The sequence below is a fragment of the Mauremys reevesii genome, linkage group 2, assembly GCF_016161935.1.
Source record: "Mauremys reevesii isolate NIE-2019 linkage group 2, ASM1616193v1, whole genome shotgun sequence".
In the NCBI taxonomy this organism is placed as follows: Eukaryota; Metazoa; Chordata; order Testudines; family Geoemydidae; genus Mauremys; species Mauremys reevesii.
Window position 1 is genome coordinate 136638128 of NC_052624.1, and position 17887 is coordinate 136656014.

General features: G+C 41.8%; 1 long non-coding RNA gene across 1 annotated transcript; it reads left to right on the top strand.

Annotated features, from left to right (window-relative positions):
- Positions 1-1895: 1895 nt before the first annotated feature.
- On the top strand, positions 1896-12619 carry LOC120399115. Its single transcript, XR_005594965.1, has 4 exons — positions 1896-2000; positions 3612-3695; positions 12028-12077; positions 12484-12619. It is a non-coding gene; the product is annotated as an uncharacterized LOC120399115 (long non-coding RNA).
- The last annotated feature ends 5268 nt before the right edge of the window (positions 12620-17887 follow it).

Below are 17887 nucleotides of genomic sequence, written 5' to 3' on the forward strand. Positions count from 1 at the left end.
TATGTCAGGGATAGGTTTTACCCTTGACCTTATGGAGAACTGAGTGGACTACTTAGCAACAAATACCTGGAGAGCTTTAGGAATGTTATTGACAGTGTTTTCTTCAAGTAGATTTTTCATTCTGAAAGCATTTCAGGTGGGTTTAGAAGAGTCTTATGTTTCTGCATGTTATAGTGTATATGAAAGCCTCATCCTCCCTAAGGTTTCGGTGGTTCTAATAGGTTGCTCAGTGCTGAGGGCAGGAATGAGCTAAGTGAACATTTAGCTTCAGTTTGAAATATAATACTTGAATTTGTGATGTTCAAATGGGCACAGCAATCTTCCTGTATAATTCATCCAGCTGCATACTGACATGGTTCAGTAACCAATAGGCAAATTGTATTTACTAAGGTATGACTAATGCTGTGCTCAGCAAAGCTATTCATGCAAAGATAAATACTAGTGACTGAGGTCCAGAGCCTTAATGATACTTAGGCACCTAACTCCCCTTGATTTAGACACTGAAATATCTTTGAGGATAACAGCCTGATTCATCTACAAGGGTCTACCATTGCTTTAGAGTTTAAGAAAAAAAATCCTAAAATACCCATATAATTTCACCTGTTTTCCAGCCCATTATAATATTAAGTAGTTATATGTGTCTTGGGCTCTCCATTTGCTTGTGAGACAATGAACTTCTGCATCTGTTATGGCAAGCAATGCTGACCAGCCAGAAGTAAAAGCTGGTGAAGATGGCTATTAAATGTGAGCTTCAGATTTGAGCATGGCAAGTAAGTAGAAAAACAGTAGCATTGTGAAGAAATGTGACTCTTTGTGGGCTGACTTTTTCCCAATCCTGGAAACTTATCCTGGCCACAGAATAATACAATTTGTTTCTCTTTTTCTAATTAAAGCTAAGGTCAAGTTAATGAACTCTGAGTCCCAGATAATTGAGCTAATTGTCTACTCATCCCAAATTAGGGGCAAGATGTTAAGTGGCAATATACAGTGTTTGTTTACTTCTAGTTAAGAGACTGAGGGCCCTATCCATTGCTTATTAAAGTTACTTGGGGGAAAATCATATTTAATGGGAGCAGGATTGAGTGCTGATGGAATGAGGGAACTTTTAGCATGCAATAGATGAAGCAATGATCATGCCTTCTTTTTTTTACTCCTTTACATCCTTTTTCAATTCAAATGCAGAAATAAACCCTGACAAACACTGCTGGTGCTACAGATAAACATCAGCTGATTTTACTTCTGCTTTTTTTACTAGACTCATAAGTTTTCAGCTTTCTGCATTTAAGGAACTTGCATTTAAACCTTTGGTAGCAGTTTTCATACTGTCTCTTGGAAGTTCCTCATAGTATTGGAGATGGGGTTTTTTAATGTGCAAAGTTCATTTTCTGCAGCAACATGAACTAGTCCTTTCCGCCTGTAATTGTGAACTTTAAAAATCCCTTTAATTGTAGAGAGTAACAACTGAGTGGTGATTATATCTCCATTTGCCAGCCAAAGAGAGAAAGCTGCCTTAAAATGCGGAATAACATCATAAAGAAAGTTGATGCCACAGAAATGTGTGATGCCAGCATATTGTACATGTCAGCAAGAAACAACCCAAGTGATCGTTTTCACTTTATAGTTTCCCCTTTCAATCCTAGGTAAGCCTTTTAAGAAAGAAAACATTTTGGTGTTTCCATGCAAGTGTTGGAACATTTAGTAAAGCACTAAGAATCAGGTTGGCTGGAGAAAAGGTGGAGCATATTTTATATTAGCTGCAGGAGTACTCAGTACTCAAACTGAGTCAGGCAGGCTGCATAGGCTTCTGGAAGCACCTAGTTCATATTGGGCATGCTCAAAAGTTATTAGCATAGTCAATCCATTACTGGTAACAGGATACTTAGCTTTAACCAATAGACTTATACCTTCTCAACAGACTCCTGGGATGGGTGCTACTCTCTGGTCAGGGTAGGAAAAAAGGACTCATTTACAGCCTCCCTTCAGGCTGCTACAACTTAGAGGTTTGTGAACTGTTCATGGTGAAACTGCAAGGTTTTGTTAAAGAAGCAAAATATTTATAGGTTCAAGTGAATCTCCCGTTTAGGTTCAGAAACCTCTGACTCCCCACTCTGGGGATTTACTCATCACCCCCTACAGACGGCCAGCTGATGCATCACTTCCATCCTGTTTTAAGGGTGTGTGTGCAGGGAATCTTTGTTCTCCCCCAGAGCCAGTGCTAAGCATAAACAGACTAAGAGATTGCTTAGGGTCCTGAGCAGCTCAAGGGGGCCCCCTATTTGCTTTTTATGATAACAACATGCCTGCTTTAGTATTGGGGGGGGAGGGGATATTCCTGCTTAGGGACCCCAGTGGGCTAGCACCAGCTCTGTGGGATGCTCTGAGCTCTTGTGATGTGCAGTAGGCTTATTTCCAGGCTACCCAAACCTAAATTGCTTCCTCCATGATCCCTGCTGAGGAGCTGGGAGTACTCCAGAATGCTGCATGGCATTGGGGAGCAGCTGCTCCCTGCAGGCCCTACTTCCCCTTTCCTAGCTGTCCGAGCTGCTGCTCCCTCAGGCCTGGGTGGGGGAGTGAAGATGCATCCCGCAGTGTCCTAGGTCATGGGGGGAAATGAAGAGGGGTGAAGAGCCTCCAGGAGATGCTTCTCCTGCCCCCAGATTTCTCAAGGTATGTGTGTGGGGAATTAGAGTGAAATGCTTTGGGATGGGTTGTGGTGGAGGATTGCAAAACTGATGCTAGTGAAAGGGGATAAGTGAATAAAATATCTGGGTCTCACTCTGTTCCTCTCTTCTTGTTTGTGCTGCTCCCTTTTCCCTCCTCCTTCTGGCTCTCTTTCAAGGTCCATGCAAATTAAGAAAATCCATTTATATTTATGGCCATTATACAAAATATTAAATTTCTGCAAACCGGTATTCTATTGGTATTTTCCTACAAACATTTGGCAGGTTTAGGAAACCTGTGTGTGACCCGAAAGCAATCGCTCACATAATGTCTTGCTGCCAGTGCCTGAGCTCTACTGCCAAAGGCTGTGGCGTGAGCAGTGCCAATACTGTATAGTAGATTAACACCACTTTTAAATGTTGCCCCTTGGCATTAAGTATCCATTAGAGATACCTACATGGCTATTTAGGTGTCTGGATTCCTATTTAGGTGCTGAAATCAGCTCAAGGGGTGCTTATCCACAGGGGAATCACTGGGACAGAGATACACAGAGAAAATACGAATGACTCTGTAGCCTAGTGGCTAGGGCACCCACCTGGGAGATGAGACCCTGGGTCTGGTCCAGTCCCCCTGCTCCAACCACTCTTTCAATAATTATCCACAGTGGAACAGCTCTAACAGGAGTAATTGAGGGAGCCCCACATCAGAGTACCATGTAGCTCAGAGGCTAGAGAGCTTGAGGTTTTTAAGGTCAGGCTTGACAAAGCCCTGGCTGGGATAATTTATTTGGGGATTGTCCTGCTTTGAGCAGGGGGTTGGACTAGATGACCTCCTGAGGTCCCTTCCAGCCCTGAGATTCTATGATTCTAACTCTCCTGAAAAGTGAGAGACCCATTTCAAATCCTTTCTCCCCCCCTGGCAACTGAATGTGGGTTTTCCACATCCCCCAGGAGTGATCTAACCACGTGACTAAAGTTACAAGGGGACCACCACCTCTTTCTCCTGTGACTGGATTTTGAACAGGATCTGATCTGGTAAGCAACTTCTGAACACACCTACTGGATTGGGCCCTGCATGCAACTTAGGCAGCCAAATGCCTGTGGTTCTCTGGTTTGTGAGTCACTCTGGGTAAGGTGTCTAGACACTAAAAGGGAGGCAGCAGTGTGCATGGCTCAGAAGCAGAAACATAGGTGCTGAAGGAACTTTTACCATGAAAAAGTTGGGCACCAAGGGATTTAGGCACCCCTGGAGTTTGACAGAAATGTTGTGGATTGTAGTGGAGCCAGAATTGGGACTTAGGTGCCTACGTACTTTTGTGGATCCCATCATAAGTACCTAAAATAAGTATTTAAGTGCCTGTTGTTGTTACTACTATTATTATTTTGCATAATACATTTCAAAATTTGTTCCAGTATAAACAGAATATTCTATCTTGCATATTTCTATGGTTCCACAATAGTGCCTTCCACTATTTCATGGATTTATCCTTACAACACCCTTGTGTTGTAGGGAAGTGCTATTATAATGCTTTTTAAATAGCTGAGGAACTGAGGCACAGAGTGGCTAAGTGACTTGCCCATCACACAGGAAGTCTCTGGCAGTACAGGGGATGGAATCCAGGTTTCCAAAATCCAAGGATAGTGTCCACTATCCCTATACATCCTCTTCAGATTACAGGTGCTATACTGAGCATGCAATGTATGATTTGTTGTTTTTGTTTTATTTATGACATTAACATTTCATTATATAATTCCAAAGAGAGAAACCAGATATGTACTAGTTGTCACCTAACCCATTCAGAGTATCATTAAACCGCTACAACACATTCTCTGTGATGACGACATCCTGAGAGAATTTTTTCCTGAAACTCCTCTTCTGGCCTTCAAACAATCCCCCTGCCTCTCCAAACTCATTATCAAAAGCAAGCTTACTACAGAGCAAGACACACCAACTCAAAGTAGCACCAGACCATGGCAGAACAACAGATGCAAAACCTGTAGACACATCTAGATTGCTACAATGATCAACACTCCCCAGAACACACCTTTCAAGATCCATGGGTCTTATGCATGCCTGTTTACAGCATGAGGTGTACCTTATCCAGTGTACTAAACACACCAATAACAACTATGTGGGTAAAACCAGATAATCACTATGCTCTTGAATGAACTAGCACACGCATAAGATAAAAATGATCACTCCGTATTTGACCTATCAGTCCTTGTCCTCTAAGGAAACCTGCAGAACTCTTTCAAAAGCTGAGCTGGGAGCTTAAATTCATAACTTTGCTAGACACAAATATAATATTCTTCCCAGTACAATTAGATTCAACAAATTCCAATATATTAGTACAAAAGACAGCCTGGGTCTCTCAATAGGGAAAGGTAGCAAGACCTAAATTTGTTTCCCAGCTTCTGCTGCAGACTTTGCTCTGTGGCATTAGGCAAAGGCATTTAATGTCCCTTTTTGTTTTGTACAGATTAAGTTTAGATAACATGCATAGAATATGTTCAGAAAGTTTGGTGGGATGTATAATGCTTTAAGGATGGTCCTGAATCATGCTCAACCCCAGAATAAGATCTGAATCTCAGAAGAGGTTTGAATAAAACAACGTTACACTATTTTTCTCTTTTTACAGTTTGTTCTTCATTTTTACAGATTTGCATTAGTTTGTTTAAATTCCTGTATCTTGTAAAGGTTCTAGCTTCCAGCGTTCCCCGACTTCTTTATGTAGGTCTCTCTTTCTTTCATGGAACCTCCTACACAACTTGTGACTACTTGAAAAAAGCCCTGTTACTGCTTCTTTCAGATTTCTCTGCACTCTGTGGTTTTCCCCCTAGAGGTTCACAAAGCAGAAAGGAAATACAGTATGTAGTGCTTTGGCTGTGGAAATTGGGAGATGGGGGGACAAGGAGCAGAAGTCTTTGCAGATGTTGGAGATGGAAGGTGCAAACCTCCATAGGCTTGGATAAGTAACAAGCATCTGAACTTTTGAATGTTTATCCATACTGAATCCCCAGATCTCTTGAGGTTCACTCATTCTTAGTTGATTCTCTTATCCTTCTTTTCCAGCAAAATGTTGTCTTGTGAAGATGTTGGCAAAACAGTATGCTTTTGTAGGGGAATGTCTGCTACTTAATACAATTATCTTCTCCTATATTTTCTATGTCATTCTGACCTATGAAACATAAATGGTAAATTGCCACATAACAGATTGAGCTGGAATACTTGCATATGTGCCAAGGTTTCTGTAACTGGGTCTTCATTTATCATTTGTGTGACTGAGAAGGGTTTAATAACTTTGGTTTGCAGATGAGATGTCTTGTAAATGAAACAATTTCCCCAGCTAGTTTATTCACTAAAAATAAACAATTTTTTTTATTCTTACATATTTTTTGTTTACACATCCACAACCATCCTCCTCTTCCCCCCCCCAAAAAAAGTTTATAAGAACAGATAGGGTATGTGTGAGCACATCTGCCTTTGTGGTACCCTCTTTCCTGATGATTTATATTGTTATTTACTACGTGTCAACCAAGTGGTCAGCCCTGTAGAAGACACAATGTTCCCCTGCCTGAAACAGCATACTATGTGTAATAAACAGAGGAGACATGGGAAGCCCAGAGACAGATTGCATTTGGAGGTTTTATTTAATTAAATAACCTCAATTTATAAAACAAATATACAAGTCAAAAACAATACCTTAAATTTCACCCAGAAGTGAACAGGCCATGAACATACAAAACAGGCCATGAAGCAAGATGCTTATGGCAAAATATTCTTCTTAACAAGTAGGCAGCCTCACTCTGCACAAGGGCCTGTTTCAGTGGAAAGGGAGGATTCCTGTTAACTTCAGTAGGCTTTCAATTGGTCCCTGAATTAAATGTTTGAGTGGTTTAAGGTGTGTATTACAATGGTGGCAAGTGGGGATACCTATAACAAAGTCCTTATCCAAGATACAAGATTGTATCCATTTTACCAAAAGTAGATGGGGAAAATAAGTCTTAGCCACAGGTAATTCCTGTTCAGATATATAGTCCAAATGATATTTGAGTGCCATCAATTCAGTGTTCTTGGACTTGGGTGATATGAAATGTTATTATTTTATTCAGAAACAATTTTAAGAATGATTTATTTTGCTGTGCAGTTGGAGCTGGACATGGTAGTGATTACATAAGCAAAACAAAACCAGAAGTTAATAGGCATACTTAGACCCCAATCCTGAAATGAACTCTGCATGGTGTGCCAGGGTGTACTCACATGAATCTCATTGCAGGATCAGCACCGGATAATCAAAAGATCATATACTTATATCTTTCCCGGTGGTTCTTTAACAGATCCATTACATCACTGGTTGATTCAGACTATAGTTTGGAAACAAAAAGGTACTTGTCCGAAGAATGTTATTTTGTCATTGTCAGAGATCCTATGGTTGAGGGTAGAGTGATGTGGCCAGTCCGTTACAAGCAACTGAAAAGCAAGGTTTTGTAACTTTAACAAAATCCTTCTGGTTGAAATTTCATAAGCTTGGCTTCAATCCTAACTTTTTTTTAACCCATTAAGTTCCTTTTGAGTAATGTGTCTATGACAATTTATATTTTTTCCCAGTCTGTCTGTCTCTCTGTCTCTCTGTCTCTCTCTCTTTTTGGGGGAAGTGGGAATAACTTAAAAAGGGCTACGAGGACTTCGGTGGCATCTTAAAGACTAACAGATTTATTTGGTCAGAAGCTTCGTGGGTAAAAAATCCACTTCTTCAGATGCATGGACTTCTTCAGACTCCATGCATCTGAAGAAGTGGGTTTTTTACCCACGAAAGCTTAAGCTCAAATAAATCTGTTAGTCTTTAAGGTGCCACCGGACTCCTTGTTGTTTTTGTGGATACAGAGTAACACGGCTACACCCTGATACTTAAAAAGGGCTGAAATTCACAACTACTATACACAGTGTGCAGAGAAAATTTACAATAGCCATAGATTATCTTTTGTGTACTTATATTTTCAGTCTTACTCGTGTTCTAGCATCATTTTTGTATGTATTTTACCGAAAAATTATTTGTAACTGTAGTAATCTACTTTGAAGGCCTTACCCTCCTAATGTTACTCACTACAGTGAGGGCCTATTCCTGCTCTCATTGAAGTCCATAGGAATTTTTCCATGAGCAAGATTGCATCCTGGGACTTTTAGCCTAATTTATATGAAAATTTTGCAACATGGCATTTTACTCAGTATGAAATGATTCTTTCTTTCCTAAGCTCCTGGATCTCTCGGGCCACCGCTATTCAAGTTACATCAGAGGTGGTGAATCCAACAAGGGCATTCACATTACTTGTTTTTCCTCTTGTGAAACTTAAGACATTTTCAACTTGATGGCCCCCTGATCACTTTAAAAAAATTTCACTTGGGAAACAAACAAACAAACAAACAATCACATTTACCTTACAAAAGGGGTTCCGGGGTTTAGCTGCTCAGCTCCTATTATAATCAACATACCTTCCCCAGACTGTATTCATGCTGTGTTGCTATTGGTCCTCCAGTCCTCTTTTGTGGGTTTAGGGGTTGTATGTATCTTCCAAACTATAGTCTGCAGTAGTGCTAACTCTGCTCTTACTTTCCAATATCACAGCATTAACGGCCCAATCCTGCAGTCCTTTGGTATGCAATATTCCATTTCACTGCATTAGGGCTTGTGTGGGTGTTTAAGAGAGGTTATCCTAGGCTGGTCTTTTCAATAATCCAACCACCCTATGTCTGCCTTACTCCAATATCTTGAATCAGTGAATCAGATTCAAAACTGATCTATTGATTAAGCCACAGTCCTGCTACCCTCCTTCATAAATGGCTAGTGGTAAATTAAGGCAACATTATAACACTATTTCAGCTGCAGTCCACAGGGCCCTGGGCTGTTCCCTGACCCACATAGTGAATCTGTGAGAGGAACAAGTCTGCCAGTAAGTGCAGGACCCACCAAGATAGAGAAGGAACTTTGTCACAATATGTGGTCATAGCAAACAAGGGTGGATTATACCCTTGAGAGACAATATTTCAATTCAAATGGGGATCCAAATAATAATTGCAACATGTGGGGGTGAATCTTTAAAACCCCAAAATAGCAGCTAGCTGGGCCAGAGAAATGGGAATTTTACAACGGAGGAAGACTTATTTATTTATTTATTTCCACTAAAGGTGCTTTAGTGTATCATTCTTAGAAAGAACAAAAAAGAAACAATATAAGGAGCTTGATGAAGTTCTCTGAAAATCAAACCAGATATAAAATATCAGCATCTGTCTCAGATTACATTCCAACTCAGAGAAGGCCTTTCAGATAAAAACATCAAACAAATAAAAAAACATTTAGAGGAGTTCTTGGCTTCTAGTCAAAGTCACCTTGCAAAAACAGTGAGATGCTTACTGATTATGGACATTTATTCTACATCACTTCACACTTTTTCTCTAATGATTTAAATATGTCTATTAACCCTAAAGACTGTTTTGATTTGAATTTCTTTCTGCTTAAGACAGGGGCAGAATTCAGCATCTGCCTAAATTGTGACCTTACTTGAGGATCCCCTGGAGCTTTGGTATGATATAGGCACCTGGGTACGTAGATTGATGTGGCCGTGCACGTGCTCGCTGGTAGAAACTCAGGATCCTACGGAGTTTGGTGGCACCTAGGGTATTTGAGGACCTCAGCGGTGCCTAAATGTTGAAGTTAGGCATTTTGTGGCTCTATCCCTTAGGAATAATTTGCAGAAAAGCTTCTGTACACAGCATTAGTGAGTATTTGCGAGACATCTACATCTCAGGTAAAAATTCCACATTATTTAAAAAATATGGGCCAGATCTTTAGCTGGAGTAAATCAGCATAGCTCTATTGACTGCATCAGTTTTATACCATCTGAGGATCATCTGGCCTTCTATATGTTTGTATAGTTGCTGTTTTGCAACATGTTCAATATATTTGCAATTTACCTTTAAGACCTGGGATCAAATAATTCAGACCTGGTGTGAAAGGGTCACTATTACACTGAGTTCAAAGGACTTGCATCCACTTATACTAGGGCCAAATTAGCCATTTGGTCTGCCTTTGAATTTGCAGAGTATATAGTTTTCAATTGTTGCTGTAAAAATATTTGTAAACTTTAGGCCCCAAACCTGCAGACACACAAGTATTTAACTTTGGCACATCAGTCCCTTGAACATGTGGGTGTTTGCCTGCGAGGGAGCTTAGTGTGCAGTTTGTTCAATCTATAAATCTGCCAAAGGTTTGATTAGAATTTGCGAATGCTGTCTGAAAAAGCAAATATTGCCTCCTACTAGCTAAGTATAGACCAGTAGCTTACCCTTCCATCATGGATGCAATTCACGTAGGATTATATCCCTTCCATCAGTTTTAAAAAGACTCTTTCATGGAATAAAAAAAGCTTAGAAGTTGCTGGCTAACTTCCCAAATCCTCATAACTACGTGTATTTACTTGATTCCCGTTGGCCTTTTTTTAAAGGCCTGCACCTGCAAATTGAAGATCTTGGATGAAATTCTTCCCTTAGTAATCAGTGAAATCCCAGTAAAACCCATTAAATTCCCAGAATAAGTTCACTTGTGAAATGAAAGGCCACAGTGTAATCAGATAAAGATGTACAAAACTAAGAGCCAGATTGGTTCAAGTGTTTAGGTGCCTAAAGATGCAGATAGGCACCTGGTGGGATACTGAAAAGCACCGCAGCACCTAACTTTGTTTTCAGGGGTTTTCAAGCAACTTCTTAAAATCGCATTGTGGTTCATTTTGTAGTAATAGGCAGGGCCGCCCGGGGGGGGCGGGGGGAGGGGGGAAGTGGGGCAATTTGCCCCGGGCCCTGCAGGGGCCCCCAGGAGAGTTTTTCGGGGCCTCTGGAGTGGGGTCCTTCACTCGCTCTGGAGGCCCCAGAAAACTCTCGCAGGGCCTGGGTCCCTGGAGCTTCTTCCGCTCTGGGTCTTCGGTGGAGGGGGGTCCTTCCGCTCCGGGGTGGAAGGACCCCCCACCTCCGAATTACCGCCGAAGTGGGACCCACCGCCAAAGTGCAGCCTGGTCTTCGGCGGCGGGGGTCCTTCCACTCTGGGACCCGCTGCTGAAGTGCCCCGAAGACCGGGCTGCACTTCAGCGGCGGGTCCCAGTTTGGCGGTAATTCGGTGGCGGGGGGCCCCCACCGTGGGTCTTCGGGTCACTTCGGCGGCGGGTCCCGGAGTGGAAGGACCCCCCGCCACTGAATTACTGCTGAAGTGGGGGCCCCCCACCGCCGAAGACCCCAGGCCTCCAGAATCCTCTGGGTGGCCCTGGTAATAGGTAATAAGCCTGATCCCTGGCTGTCTTACTCAGCCAAACTTCCCACTGAAATCAATGGAAGCCTTGCTTGATCAAGTGGGGGAGGATTGGGTCCATTACCTACCTTGACATTGTAGTACAAGACTTAGCTAATATTTGCAAAACACTTTGGAAGCACTCAATGAAACAAGTTCAAAGTATTATCAATTGTGCTGTGGGTACAAACATTTCTGCAGAGCTCTATATGCTTCTCAAGGTTATACTACATCACCGTGTGCTGGATACACAGTTAAAGGGATTTCCCACTGTTAGAACAAGTAGCATGTATTAATCTCACCTCTCTACATTGCATCTTCACTCACGCTTGGATAATTATCATATCAAAGATGAAAAGCCAGCAGCCCTGTATTTGCTGTGCACAGAATTTGGTTTCTAAGGTTATTTTTAAGGATAAGGTAGTTTTTTTCTTTTTTTAAAAAAATCCCCTGGTTCCTAGGCAACTACTATAAATACATGTCCAACTGCTGAGAAAAAGAGAGAGGATGGAGAAGTCTCTCTCTCAAACGGAATTTAATTTATATCACTGAAGATGAGAGCACAGTGACACAAACCACACAAAATATGTGAAGGCACAAAGAGTATAGTTATCCAGGTTTTCTTAGCTGTGGAAGTACATCTGGACTGGCTGAGTTTCTGGCAAAATATTTTAGTGGTTTCTGGTGAGACAGGTATTATAAGTCAGACTCTCACTGGACTAGCTAAGATCTGTACTGTGATTTAAATTAATAGAGCAACTTGTTAGTGAAACTGGAGAGTAAAAATTATATGGTGAAGGCTCCCCAACAGTCTCGGGTTATCAGTTTCTTCATTCTCTGTTTAAAAAGCTCAATATAGTTTTGTTATGAAATAGAAGAAAAATAATGAGAATAAATTAAGGAAGAAACTGTATCTAATTATTAACTTTTTGACAGAAAATAGTACATCTCTCCCTTCTCCATCCTGCTGTGTGGCTTAGTCTTTGGCTTCTAATTTTGTGCATGCTGCTGGCATTTTCTTCTCTTCTACTCAGGATCTTTGGTGAAGACTCCTGAAGAGTGATTAGCCGATGATAAGCCGATGGTAAGCACCTTTTGATGTCCTTTGTCAGGGTGGAGGTTTCAGAGCCCCAGGGCTACTATTGTGCAGGCTCTACCTCTGTCTCCCTCCAGTTTCTACCTGTACCCTTGTTAGGTGCAGTATACCAGATTATTGTAGCTACTCTGGTTGGTTCCAAAAGGGAAGATGGCCCTATTTCATTTGGAGATTTTTAGATCAGTAGCAGATTTCAAAGTGGATCAGGTAGTGAAGGGGAAGCAGCTTGTGAAGCCCCACATGTTATGTTCTCTTTGGCTTATCAGATATATGAGTTGAATCATGGCCATATGCACTAGCTGTTGCTTGTTTGTGAACTTCACACTTAGAACAAGGTAGAGGGAATTACAATAGTTCAGTCGAGAGGTGACAAATGCATGTATCTCCTTGACAGGTCATTCTTAGAGAGGAACAGATGGATTCTTTCTAGATAGAGAAGGCACTTTGGGTGACAGTCATCAGCATGACCCAACGCTTGCACCTTATCTTGATGGAGGAGAGAGTTTCCATAGAGCAGAGACAGTGCTCCACACCAGGCAAGATCAGTGTTGGTCTTACTTGGGTCTAGGGTGTGTGTGTGTGTGTGTGTGTGTGTGTTTGTTTGTTTGTGTGTGTGCAAGTGTGTATGCTAGCCTCACTCTCCTGCTTAGCCAAGTAAGACAATGATATGGTATAACCCTAAATATTTATCAAGTCTGACTGTCCACCTCATTAATAAGTTTCCTGCTTTTCTTCTTCCAAACCTGCAGCTTGGATTTTTTCTCCATCCATTTTAGTTTTGCTCTGCTGGCTGGTGGAAGAGGTGTGGAGAAGACACATACATGGTCCAACTCTCACTCCAACCCTGCCTAATCCCTGTGGCATTGCTAGAACAGGAAATGAGGACTGTGATTGGCCCTGCACAGGATCACAATGTGGGAAAAGACTCGTGTTCTTGCACTCTCACTCTCATCCTTGAACACTGGTATAGATCCAGTCACACTCAGGCCCTTCATCTCTAAAAACCTGCCTATGATACCCATACTCACACTGAGCAATACCTTTCTCCACAGGAGATCCCACTGAAGTTAAGGAGTAAGGTACTATTCATTGTTAATAAAAATGTTAGAATTTATCCCTAACTAAAGTGTTCAATTTACTTCTGTCCTCAGGGGGGGGGTTGAGAATATTTATTTTAATCTCTATCCCAGTTATTCCATATAGCATGGCCTTCATTGACGTGATGAACCATTCTTAAAATATGGCTTAATTCCAGAGTAGACAGGATCTTAGAGGAAAATTGTTCAGGACAGCAGCACTGACTGTAGGTATCTGATTTTCCTGACTCTCTGCTACTGTATTATTATTCTTAATTGCATTAAAATAACTCTGAGATGAGATCATTTTAATTCCCTACTATTTTCAGGCTTAAAACTAGTGAGGCAGTTTGCTTCTTGAATGGCCTTTCTACTGATTCCAGTGACCATCTGGTCAAATTCTGAGTCCAGAGAAACAAGAGCCACAGGAGACAGCTTAATTTGTTTTGTTTTTTAAACCTAGTAATTTCTGCTTTTAGCTCATGAGTGCTGCTTTTTGAGCAGAAGACAGAAAATTCTTCCATTGCGTCAGTGGTAGGCTTAGCCATCACACTTCTGCTCATAGAGCCCTGGGGGATCTAATTAAACTGTTGTGCAGACAAAGAATCTGCGACTCCCCCCATATAAACTGTTGACCAGATTTTGTTTCCATCTTTGGCATCTCTAGTATAACACGTGGCATTACCCCTCTTTCCCCCTCCAGGGTCTTATTCTGACTTCAGTGGGAGTTGAATATTTCCATTGGCGTCAATGGGAGTTAGATCAGCCCTGGCATAATTGGGAACAATTGCATTGACTTCAGTAGAATTGTCTCTTTCTACCAGGGCTAAATTTGATCCGAAGAATCTCTTGTACAGCTTCAACATAAGTTAGAAGCCAAAGGAAGAACAGTCCAAGTTTAACTGCACAGATTTGCAGGGCCAGCCCACAACATTTTGGCACCTGAGGCAGGGAGCTCAAATGATGCCCCCATGCTCCCTTGCTTAGGCCAAAAGTTTGAAAGGTCTCAATTCTGCCTTCTTCCTGTTCTTCTCCTCTTATGGTACTGCTCCGCTACCTACCCCAATAAAGGAGAACTAATACTTAAAATTTTTGAATAAGGCATTTTAAGTTAACACTTAACTTTCAAACACCTAAACAGCAAATGTAACTTTTCTTGTCTGCATAGTAAACACTGGCACTTTTATCTATTTGAATAATCAAAGTGGTGCTTTCCGTGCCTTCTTGGTTGCAAAGATTTGAACTGCTTCCTGAAGGTCCACAGTCTGGGTCAACTCATGCTCTATTGTGATGGTTGCAAGGCCGACCAGCCTCTTCTGTGTCATTGTGGAGCGTAGATGTGTTTTTATTAACTTCAGCTTGGAGAAGCTGCATTCTCCACTGGGAACTGGTACAGGAAGTGTTAGAAGTATGTGCAGAGCAACAAAAGCATTTGGAAAGAGGGTGGTCATCTTATTTGTGCACATATCTTCCAGAACAGCCTTTGGAGTTGAGCCTGCTGAAATGTATCTTGAAAGGGCTTTCAGTTCATCACCTAAGTCACTCACATCAATATTGCACATGTCATCATGTGTCAACACTGTCTCTAGTGCCCTGCATTGCTGGTGTAGGTCTTCTTCAGATATAGTAAGGAGTTTTGGAATATCATACAACATCCCAAATATACTGCTGTGTTCCTTGAGCTGCATGAAATGTTCTTCAACTGACTGTATTGCACAATCTAGCATCTGGTTAAAGAATTCAACTTTGAATTGTTGTTTGGGGTCTCTTATGGGATTATCCCGTGCTTTGTAATCAAAATGTCTTCTTCAGTGACTCTTGTATTCTTGAATCGGTGGGAAAATAGCTTCAGTGTGAAGTTTCTCTGCCAACTTCTGTGCACTCTTCAGAATGTTTTGAAATCCCTCATCTGACCGATAAGACTGTAGTATGACTTTGCTTTGTCCAGTTATTCCATTGCTCCAGATATATCAAGGTCAACACCTTGGAGTCTCTTGCTTACAACATTTAGTTCAAACAGTGTGTCATGCCACAACACTAAGCCACACAAAAATTTGTAGTTATGTATGTTTCTGGTGATTCCATTTCCCTCTGCCACTGTTCTCCCACAAACAATTCCTGTCATAGCATTATTCTCCATAATGGCAACTATGGCATCATCTATCTTCCCAGTTTGGTGTTTGATAAGCTTTATCGCTTCCACTCGACTCTCCCATCATGTGGCACTCAGTGGTTTCAGTCAGAGAGGATGTTCCCAGATGTTGCTTCAAAATTTGCCATTAATGAGTTGATGCAGAGAAAAATACATAGATGCTTTGAATTACATTAAAAAATTCAGCAGCCTCACTAGAAGCTGATGCTGCATCACTGACCACCAAGTTCAATGAATGAGAACTGCATGGAACAAAAAAAGCTCAAGGGTTTAACTCTCAGATCCATGTCTGCACTCCTCTGTTCTTTCCTCTCATGTTGGCACCAGTATCATAGCCCTGACCTCTAATGTCAGCTATTGCAATTCCCATATCTGCCAGCTTTTTAAGAAGCACATTTGTCAGACCAGCTCCTGTAGTATCATCAATGTCAATAAATTCTAGAAAATGCTCGCTGACAGTCACCATTGCAGGGACATTTTCACTAGGTTCTGTTGTTGTTACAAACCGCACTATTAAAGTCATTTGTTCTGTATGGCTGCTGTCAGATGTGCAGTCCAGAATAACAGAGTAATATATTGCTGACTTCAGATCTGCCACAATCTTCTGTTTGATTTTTGTTGCCAGTAACTGTATGATCTCATTTTGAATTGTCTTTCCAAGGTAGTGGTGTGTGTACATTTTTTGGGTGGTGACTCTTCTTAGATGCTCCTGGAGTATAGCATCAAACTCAGCCATCAGCTCCACAATTTTAAGGAAGTTTCCATTGTTTGGCACATACAGCTGATCTGAAGTGCCATGAGGTGCTAGGTTTTGGGTAGCAAGCATTCTCACAATGGCAATGAACCTTTTCAGAACATTTTGCCAGTTAAGAGACTCTGATGCAATCTTCTCTTGATGCTGACCATCTATGGTGGCCTTTAATCTTAGTCTCATCTCAAGCTCTTTCCACCTATGGAATGCTCTCTGCTGATTTGCTGCCGTCTCATGGTATGCCACATTTCTAGCCAGATTTTTCCAGTCCTTTGTTCCTGTAGAACCTAATGTGGCTGGAACATTAGACTGGAAGTGTTTGCAACCAAAACAGTATGCAGCGTTCTGGGTTTTTGAATACATAAGCCATGGCCTCTCCACTTTGTCACCATTGGGGATTTCACACCAGTAATATGTTGGATGGAAACTTCTATTTTCATTGTCTTTGGGGAACATGAAGTTTTTTTCACTTGCTGTGGCCCATGCAGCACAAGGAAGTCCCTCAGGCTACTGCTCAAGTGGGTCCACAATCCTGGATCATCTTGACTTAAGGACCGAAACTCAGTAGCAGCTGTTTCTTGCGTCTCCACCACATTCTTTTCTAATCTACACTTTTCTTCAGGAATGTGCATGGTTACATCGATTTTGAGATGGAGATATGGATGCTGCAGTAGATGCCAGGTCACCTGCACTCTGATTAACTGGAAGATCAGGCATCTCCTCACCACTCACATCCTCACTAGGGCCAGAAGGCTCACCGTGAACATTTGTGTCTATGTATCTCATGAGAGCTCCTTCCTGCTTAGATAGAAAAGTTTCCTTTGCTTTCTTTCTTTTTTCTGAATGCTGCCTCAGAGGGGTGTTTTCTTCTTTCACTCATGACTGTTGTTCTGTGCCAGCTATTGTGGCTCTCAACACTCAATTGAAGGGGACAAATAAGCAGGCTGTTAGCAGGGCCTGAGTGAGGGAAAATATCAGTGTTTTAAGGGCCTAACTGGCTCCTATTACTTCAGTTGACTGGCTGTTCTCCTCAAGTGGATTCAGGGAAGTAGCAGGAAACAGGAAGCTCCCCGAGAAGCTGGTGTTAATTAGTCCAGGCTCCTGTGGGTGCTAGAGAGGTACCTAAGAGGCTCCTCCTCCTCTCCCTGCAGCTCCTGCTGCTTTCTGTTATTCCCTCTCACCTTTTCTCCTGTCCGCCTGTTATGTCTCTTGTGCCCTCCTTCCTCCAGCACAGCACTCCACCATCTCTGTGCATCTAGAGCAGAGAGAATAACATATGCACCAGCAGCAGACACAATTTTCTACACTCTGGGTCCTAGTGGCACCCCCACCACAGTCTGGCATCTGAGGCGGCTGCCTCAGTTCGCCTCATGGTAAGGCCAGCCCTGCAGATTTGAGAGAAACATCTTATTTGTTTGTTCTTCACTCCTGGTTTTTGATCCATTTTTAAAACCCTTCACAGGAATTATTGACTCTGGGTTTTCTTGAATTTAATTTTTTTTCATGAATTTAGTGCTGCTAAAAGGTGCCATACTGACACAGACATAGTTTTACCACAGAATGAGTGCAACAGTACAAGCTTAACTATTTTGATGTGCCAAATGTGTCAGTGCTGATGGGAAAGGATCACCTGTAGGGGTGAGAAGAAACACATTGCAGACAAGATAGTCAATTAATCCCAGATTTGATGGTTTTGTGATATGAACATTTGCCCAAGAGCAACTGGAGTGGGAATAACTCATTTCGTCATGCATCCGATGAAGTGGGTATTCACCCACGAAAGCTCATGCTCCAATACGTCCTTTAGTCTTTAAGGTGC